Source organism: Protomyctophum parallelum (genome assembly GCF_964188405.1).
Source record: "Protomyctophum parallelum genome assembly, chromosome: 20".
NCBI lineage: Eukaryota > Metazoa > Chordata > Actinopteri > Myctophiformes > Myctophidae > Protomyctophum > Protomyctophum parallelum.
In genome coordinates, this window is record NC_139718.1 from 18,242,943 (window position 1) to 18,251,811 (window position 8,869).

Genomic DNA, 8,869 nt, shown 5'->3' on the forward strand with positions numbered 1-8,869 from the left:
TAACCCATGTTTTTTTTTTTTTTTTTTTTTTTCAAATCCTCAAAAATGATGAAATACGGCGTGCTATAGTATGCCGTACGGTATGGGCTATAGCCCATGTTCAAAAATGATGAAAAACGAGGTTATTTTTTTTTTCAAAATTTCAAAAAACGATGGGCTATAACCCATGTTTGTTTTTTTTTCATTTTTTTCAAATCCTCAAAAATGATGAAAAACGGCGTGCTATAGTATGCCGTACGGTATGGGCTATAGCCCATGTTCAAAAATGATGAAAAACGAGGTTATTTTTTTTCCTCAAAATTTCAAAAAACGATGGGCTATAACCCATGTTTTTTTTTTTTTTTTTTTTTCAAATCCTCAAAAACGATGAAAAACGGCGTGCTATAGTATGCCGTATGGTATGGGCTATAGCCCATGTTCAAAAATGATGAAAAACGAGTTCTTTTTTTTTTCTCAACATTTCAAAAAACTATGGGCTATAACCCATGTTTTTTTTTTTGTTTTGTTTTTTCAAATCCTCAAAAATGATGAAAAACGGCGTGCTATAGTATGCCGTACCGTATGGGCTATAGCCCATGTTCAAAAATGATGAAAAACAAGGTTAATTTTTTTTTTTTTCAAAATTTCAAAAAACGATGGGCTATAACCCATGTTTTTTTTTTTTTTTCAAATCCTCAAAAATGATGAAATACGGCGTGCTATAGTATGCCGTACGGTATGGGCTATAGCCCATGTTCAAAAATGATGAAAAACAAGTTTTCTTTTTCTTTCAAAGTTTCAAAAAACGATGGGCTATAACCCATGTTTTTTTTTTTTTTTTTTTTTTCAAATCCTCAAAAACGATGAAAAACGGCGTGCTATAGTATGCCGTATGGTATGGGCTATAGCCCATGTTCAAAAATGATGAAAAACGAGTTATTTTGTTTTTCTTCAAAATTTCAAAAAACGATGGGCTATAACCCATGTTTTTTTTTTTTTTTTCATTTTTTTCAAATCCTCAAAAATGATGAAAAACGGCGTGCTATAGTATGCCATACGGTATGGGCTATAGCCCATGTTCAAAAATGATGAAAAACGAGTTCTTTTTTTTTTTTTTTTAATTTCAAAAAACGATTGGCTATAACCCATGTTTTTTTTTTTTTCATTTTTTTCAAATCCTCAAAAATGATGAAAAACGGCGTGCTATAGTATGCCGTACGATATGGGCTATAGCCCATGTTCAAAAATGAAGAAAAACAAGGTTATTTTTTTTTCTCAAAATTTCAAAAAACGATGGGCTATAACCCATGTTTTTTTTTTTTTTTTTTTTTTTTAATCCTCAAAAATGATGAAATACGGCGTGCTATAGTATGCCGTACGGTATGGGCTATAGCCCATGTTCAAAAATGATGAAAAACGAGGTTATTTTTTTTTCCAAAATTTCAAAAAACGATGGGCTATAACCCATGTTTTTTTTTTTTTTCATTTTTTTCAAATCCTCAAAAATGATGAAAAACGGCGTGCTATAGTATGCCGTACGGTATGGGCTATAGCCCATGTTCAAAAATGATGAAAAACGAGGTTATTCTTTTTTTCAAATTTTCAAAAAACGATGGGCTATAACCCATGTTTTTTTTTTTTTTTTTTTTTTTTAATCCTCAAAAATGATGAAATACGGCGTGCTATAGTATGCCGTACGCTATGGGCTATAGCCCATGTTCAAAAATGATGAAAAACGAGGTTATTTTTTTTTCCAAATTTTCAAAAAACGATGGGCTATAACCCATGTTTTTTTTTTTTTCATTTTTTTCAAATCCTCAAAAATGATGAAAAACGGCGTGCTATAGTATGCCGTACGGTATGGGCTATAGCCCATGTTCAAAAATGATGAAAAACGAGGTTATTTTTTTTTCTCAAAATTTCAAAAAACGATGGGCTATAACCCATGTTTTTTTTTTTGTTTTTTTTTCAAATCCTCAAAAACGATGAAAAACGGCGTGCTATAGTATGCCGTATGGTATGGGCTATAGCCCATGTTCAAAAATGATGAAAAACGAGTTCTTTTTTTTTTCTCAAAATTTCAAAAAACGATGGGCTATAACCCATGTTTGTTTTTTTTTCATTTTTTTCAAATCCTCAAAAATGATGAAAAACGGCGTGCTATAGTATGCCGTACGGTATGGGCTATAGCCCATGTTCAAAAATGATGAAAAACGAGGTTATTTTTTTTTTCAAAATTTCAAAAAACGATGGGCTATAACCCATGTTTTGTTTTTTTTTCATTTTTTTCAAATCCTCAAAAATGATGAAATACGGCGTGCTATAGTATGCCGTACGGTATGGGCTATAGCCCATGTTCAAAAATGATGAAAAACGAGGTTATTTTTTTTTTCAAAATTTCAAAAAACGATGGGCTATAACCCATGTTTGTTTTTTTTTCATTTTTTTCAAATCCTCAAAAATGATGAAAAACGGCGTGCTATAGTATGCCGTACGGTATGGGCTATAGCCCATGTTCAAAAATGATGAAAAACGAGGTTATTTTTTTTCCTCAAAATTTCAAAAAACGATGGGCTATAACCCATGTTTTTTTTTTTTTTTTTTTTTCAAATCCTCAAAAACGATGAAAAACGGCGTGCTATAGTATGCCGTATGGTATGGGCTATAGCCCATGTTCAAAAATGATGAAAAACGAGTTCTTTTTTTTTTCTCAACATTTCAAAAAACTATGGGCTATAACCCATGTTTTTTTTTTTTTTTTTTTTTTTCAAATCCTCAAAAATGATGAAAAACGGCGTGCTATAGTATGCCGTACCGTATGGGCTATAGCCCATGTTCAAAAATGATGAAAAACGAGGTTATTTTTTTTTCTCAAAATTAAAAAAAACGATGGGCTATAACCCATGTTTTTTTTTTTTTCATTTTTTTCAAATCCTCAAAAATGATGAAAAACGGCGTGCTATAGTATGCCGTACGGTATGGGCTATAGCCCATGTTAAAAAATGATGAAAAACGAGTTTTTTTTTTTTTTCAAAATTTCAAAAAACGATGGGCTATAACCCATGTTTTTTTTTTTTTCATTTTTTTCAAATCCTCAAAAATGATGAAAAACGGCGTGCTATAGTATGCCGTACGGTATGGGCTATAGCCCATGTTAAAAAATGATGAAAAACGAGTTTTTTTTTTTTTTCAAAATTTCAAAAAAAAATGGGCTATAACCCTTTTTTTTTTTTTTTTTTTTTTTTTCAAATCCTCAAAAATGATGAAATACGGCGTGCTATAGTATGCCGTACGGTATGGGCTATAGCCCATATTCAAAAATGATGAAAAACGAGGTTATTTTTTTTTCCAAAATTTCAAAAAACTATGGGCTATAACCCATGTTTTTTTTTTTTCATTTTTTTCAAATCCTCAAAAATGATGAAAAACGGCGTGCTATAGTATGCCGTACGGTATGGGCTATAGCCCATGTTCAAAAATGATGAAAAACGAGGTAATTTTTTTTTCTCAAAATTTCAAAAAACGATGGGCTATAACCCATGTTTTTTTTTGTTTTTTTTTTCAAATCCTCAAAAACGATGAAAAACGGCGTGCTATAGTATGCCGTATGGTATGGGCTATAGCCCATGTTCAAAAATGATGAAAAACGAGTTCTTTTTTTTTTCTTCAAAATTTCAAAAAACGATGGGCTATAACCCATGTTTTTTTTTTTGTTTTTTTTTTTCAAATCCTCAAAAATGATGAAAAACGGCGTGCTATAGTATGCCATACGATATGGGCTATAGCCCATGGTCCAAAATGATGAAAAACGAGGATTAAAAAAAAATCTAAATTTAAAAAAAACAATGGGCTATAACCCATCGTTTTTTTTTTTTTTTTTTTAAATCCTCAAAAATGATGAAAAACGGCCTGCTATAGTATGCCATACGATATGGGCTATAGCCCATGTTCAAAAATGATGAAAAACGAGGTTATTTTTTTTTCAAAATTTCAAAAAACGATGGGCTATAACCCATGTTTTTTTTTTTTTTTTTTTTTCAAATCCTCAAAAAAGATGAAATACGGCGTGCTATATAGTATGCCGTATGGTATGGGCTATAGCCCATGTTCAAAAATGATGAAAAACGAGTTCTTTTTTTTTTCTTCAAAATTTCAAAAAACGATGGGCTATAACCCATGTTTTTTTTTTTTTTAATTTTTTTCAAATCCTCAAAAATGATGAAAAACGGCGTGCTATAGTATGCCATACGGTATGGGCTATAGCCCATGTTCAAAAATGAAGAAAAACAAGGTTAATTTTTTTTTTCTCAAAATTTCAAAAAACGATGGGCTATAACCCATGTTTTTTTTTTTTTTCATTTTTTTCAAATCCTCAAAAATGATGAAAAACGGCGTGCTATAGTATGCCGTACGGTATGGGCTATAGCCCATGTTCAAAAATGATGAAAAACGAGGTTATTTTTTTTTCTCAAAATTTCAAAAAACGATGGGCTATAACCCATGTTTTTTTTTTTTTCATTTTTTTCAAATCCTCAAAAATGATGAAAAACGGCGTGCTATAGTATGCCGTACGGTATGGGCTATAGCCCATGTTCAAAAATGATGAAAAACGAGGTTATTTTTTTTTTCAAAATTTCAAAAAACGATGGGCTATAACCCATGTTTTTTTTTTTTGTTTTTTTTTTCAAATCCTCAAAAATGATGAAATACGGCGTGCTATAGTATGCCGTACGGTATGGGCTATAGCCCATGTTCAAAAATGATGAAAAACGAGGTTATTTTTTTTTCTCAAAATTTCAAAAAACGATGGGCTATAACCCATGTTTTTTTTTTTTTTTTTTTTCAAATCCTCAAAAATGATGAAAAACGGCGTGCTATAGTATGCCATACGATATGGGCTATAGCCCATGGTCCAAAATGATGAAAAACGAGGATTAAAAAAAAATCTAAATTTAAAACAAACAATGGGCTATAACCCATCGTTTTTTTTTTTTTTTTTTCAAATCCTCAAAAATGATGAAAAACGGCGTGCTATAGTATGCCGTACGGTATGGGCTATAGCCCATGTTCAAAAATGATGAAAAACGAGGTTATTTTTTTTTTCAAAATTTCAAAAAACGATGGGCTATAACCCATGTTTTTTTTTTTTGTTTTTTTTTTCAAATCCTCAAAAATGATGAAATACGGCGTGCTATAGTATGCCGTACGGTATGGGCTATAGCCCATGTTCAAAAATGATGAAAAACGAGGTTATTTTTTTTTCTCAAAATTTCAAAAAACGATGGGCTATAACCCATGTTTTTTTTTTTTTTTTTTTTCAAATCCTCAAAAATGATGAAAAACGGCGTGCTATAGTATGCCATACGATATGGGCTATAGCCCATGGTCCAAAATGATGAAAAACGAGGATTAAAAAAAAATCTAAATTTAAAACAAACAATGGGCTATAACCCATCGTTTTTTTTTTTTTTTTTTCAAATCCTCAAAAATGATGAAAAACGGCCTGCTATAGTATGCCATACGATATGGGCTATAGCCCATGTTCAAAAATGATGAAAAACGAGGTTATTTTTTTTTTCAAAATTTCAAAAAACGATGGGCTATAACCCATGTTTTTTTTTTTTTTTTTTTTTTTTAATCCTCAAAAACGATGAAAAACGGCGTGCTATATAGTATGCCATACGATATGGGCTATAGCCCATGGTCCAAAATGATGAAAAACGAGGATTAAAAAAAAATCTAAATTAAAAAAAAACAATGGGCTATAACCCATCGTTTTTTTTTTTTTTTTTCAAATCCTCAAAAATGATGAAAAACGGCCTGCTATAGTATGCCATACGATATGGGCTATAGCCCATGTTCAAAAATGATGAAAAACGAAGCGATGGGCTATAACCCATGTTTTTTTTTGTTTTTTTTTTTCAAATCCTCAAAAAAGATGAAATACGGCGTGCTATAGTATGCCGTACGGTATGGGCTATAGCCCATGTTCAAAAATGATGAAAAACGAGGTTATTTTTTTTTTCAAATCCTCAAAAACGATGAAAAACGGCGTGCTATATAGTATGCCGTATGGTATGGGCTATAGCCCATGTTCAAAAATGATGAAAAACGAGTTCTTTTTTTTTTCTTCAAAATTTCAAAAAACGATGGGCTATAACCCATGTTTTTTTTTTTTTTCATTTTTTTCAAATCCTCAAAAATGATGAAAAACGGCGTGCTATAGTATGCCATACGGTATGGGCTATAGCCCATGTTCAAAAATGAAGAAAAACAAGGTTAATTTTTTTTTCTCAAAATTTCAAAAAACGATGGGCTATAGGCCTAACCCATGTTTTTTTTTTTTTTCATTTTTTTCAAATCCTCAAAAATGATGAAAAACGGCGTGCTATAGTATGCCGTACGGTATGGGCTATAGCCCATGTTCAAAAATGAAGAAAAACAAGGTTAATTTTTTTTTCTCAAAATTTCAAAAAACGATGGGCTATAACCCATGTTTTTTTTTTTTTTCATTTTTTTCAAATCCTCAAAAATGATGAAAAACGGCGTGCTATAGTATGCCGTACGGTATGGGCTATAGCCCATGTTCAAAAATGATGAAAAACGAGGTTATTTTTTTTTCTCAAAATTTCAAAAAACGATGGGCTATAACCCATGTTTTTTTTTTTTTCATTTTTTTCAAATCCTCAAAAATGAGGAAAAACTGCGTGCTATAGTATGCCGTACGGTATGGGCTATAGCCCATGTTCAAAAATGATGAAAAACGAGGTTATTTTTTTTTTCAAAATTTCAAAAAACGATGGGCTATAACCCATGTTTTTTTTGTTTTGTTTTTTTCCAAATCCTCAAAAACGATGAAAAACGGCGTGCTATATAGTATGCCATACGATATGGGCTATAGCCCATGGTCCAAAATGATGAAAAACGAGGATAAAAAAAAAAATCTAAATTAAAAAAAAACAATGGGCTATAACCCATCGTTTTTTTTTTTTTTTTTTCAAATCCTTAAAAATGATGAAAAACGGCCTGCTATAGTATGCCATACGATATGGGCTATAGCCCATGTTCAAAAATGATGAAAAACGAGGTTATTTTTTTTTCAAAATTTCAAAAAACGATGGGCTATAACCCATGTTTTTTTTTTTTTTTTTTTTTTTAATCCTCAAAAAAGATGAAATACGGCGTGCTATAGTATGCCGTACGGTATGGGCTATAGCCCATGTTCAAAAATGATGAAAAACGAGGTTATTTTTTTTTTCAAAATTTCAAAAAACGATGGGCTATAACCCATGTTTTTTTTTTGTTTTTTTTTTTCAAATCCTCAAAAACGATGAAAAACGGCGTGCTATATAGTATGCCGTATGGTATGGGCTATAGCCCATGTTCAAAAATGATGAAAAACGAGTTCTTTTTTTTTTCTTCAAAATTTCAAAAAACGATGGGCTATAACCCATGTTTTTTTTTTTTTTCATTTTTTTCAAATCCTCAAAAATGATGAAAAACGGCGTGCTATAGTATGCCATACGGTATGGGCTATAGCCCATGTTCAAAAATGAAGAAAAACAAGGTTAATTTTTTTTTTCTCAAAATTTCAAAAAACGATGGGCTATAACCCATGTTTTGTTTTTTTTTCATTTTTTTCAAATCCTCAAAAATGATGAAAAACGGCGTGCTATAGTATGCCGTACGGTATGGGCTATAGCCCATGTTCAAAAATGATGAAAAACGAGGTTATTTTTTTTTCAAAATTTCAAAAAACGATGGGCTATAACCCATGTTTTTTTTTTGTTTTTTTTTTTCAAATCCTCAAAAATGTTGAAATACGGCGTGCTATAGTATGCCGTACGGTATGGGCTATAGCCCATGTTCAAAAATGATGAAAAACGAGGTAATTTCTTTTTCTCAAAATTTCAAAAAACGATGGGCTATAACCCATGTTTTTTTTTTTTGTTTTTTTTTCAAATCCTCAAAAATGATGAAAAACGGCGTGCTATAGTATGCCATACGATATGGGCTATAGCCCATGGTCCAAAATGATGAAAAACGAGGATTAAAAAAAAATCTAAATTTAAAACAAACAATGGGCTATAACCCATCGTTTTTTTTTTTTTTTTTTTAAATCCTCAAAAATGATGAAAAACGGCGTGCTATAGTATGCCATACGGTATGGGCTATAGCCCATGTTCAAAAATGAAGAAAAACAAGGTTAATTTTTTTTTCTCAAAATTTCAAAAAACGATGGGCTAAAACCCATGTTTTTTTTTTTTTTCATTTTTTTCAAATCCTCAAAAATGATGAAAAACGGCGTGCTATAGTATGCCGTACGGTATGGGCTATAGCCCATGTTCAAAAATGATGAAAAACGAGGTTATTTTTTTTTCTCAAAATTTCAAAAAACGATGGGCTATAACCCATGTTTTTTTTTTTTTCATTTTTTTCAAATCCTCAAAAATGATGAAAAACGGCGTGCTATAGTATGCCGTACGGTATGGGCTATAGCCCATGTTAAAAAATGATGAAAAACGAGGTTATTTTTTTTTTCAAAATTTCAAAAAACGATGGGCTATAACCCATGTTTTTTTTTTTTTTTTTTTTTTTTAAATCCTCAAAAATGATGAAATACGGCGTGCTATAGTATGCCGTACGGTATGGGCTATAGCCCATGTTCAAAAATGATGAAAAACGAGGTTATTTTTTTTTCTCAAAATTTCAAAAAACGATGGGCTATAACCCATGTTTTTTTTTTTTTTTTTTTTTCAAATCCTCAAAAACGATGAAAAACGGCGTGCTATAGTATGCCGTATGGTATGGGCTATAGCCCATGTTCAAAAATGATGAAAAACAAGTTCTTTTTTTTTTCTCAAAATTTCAAAAAACGATGGGCTATAAC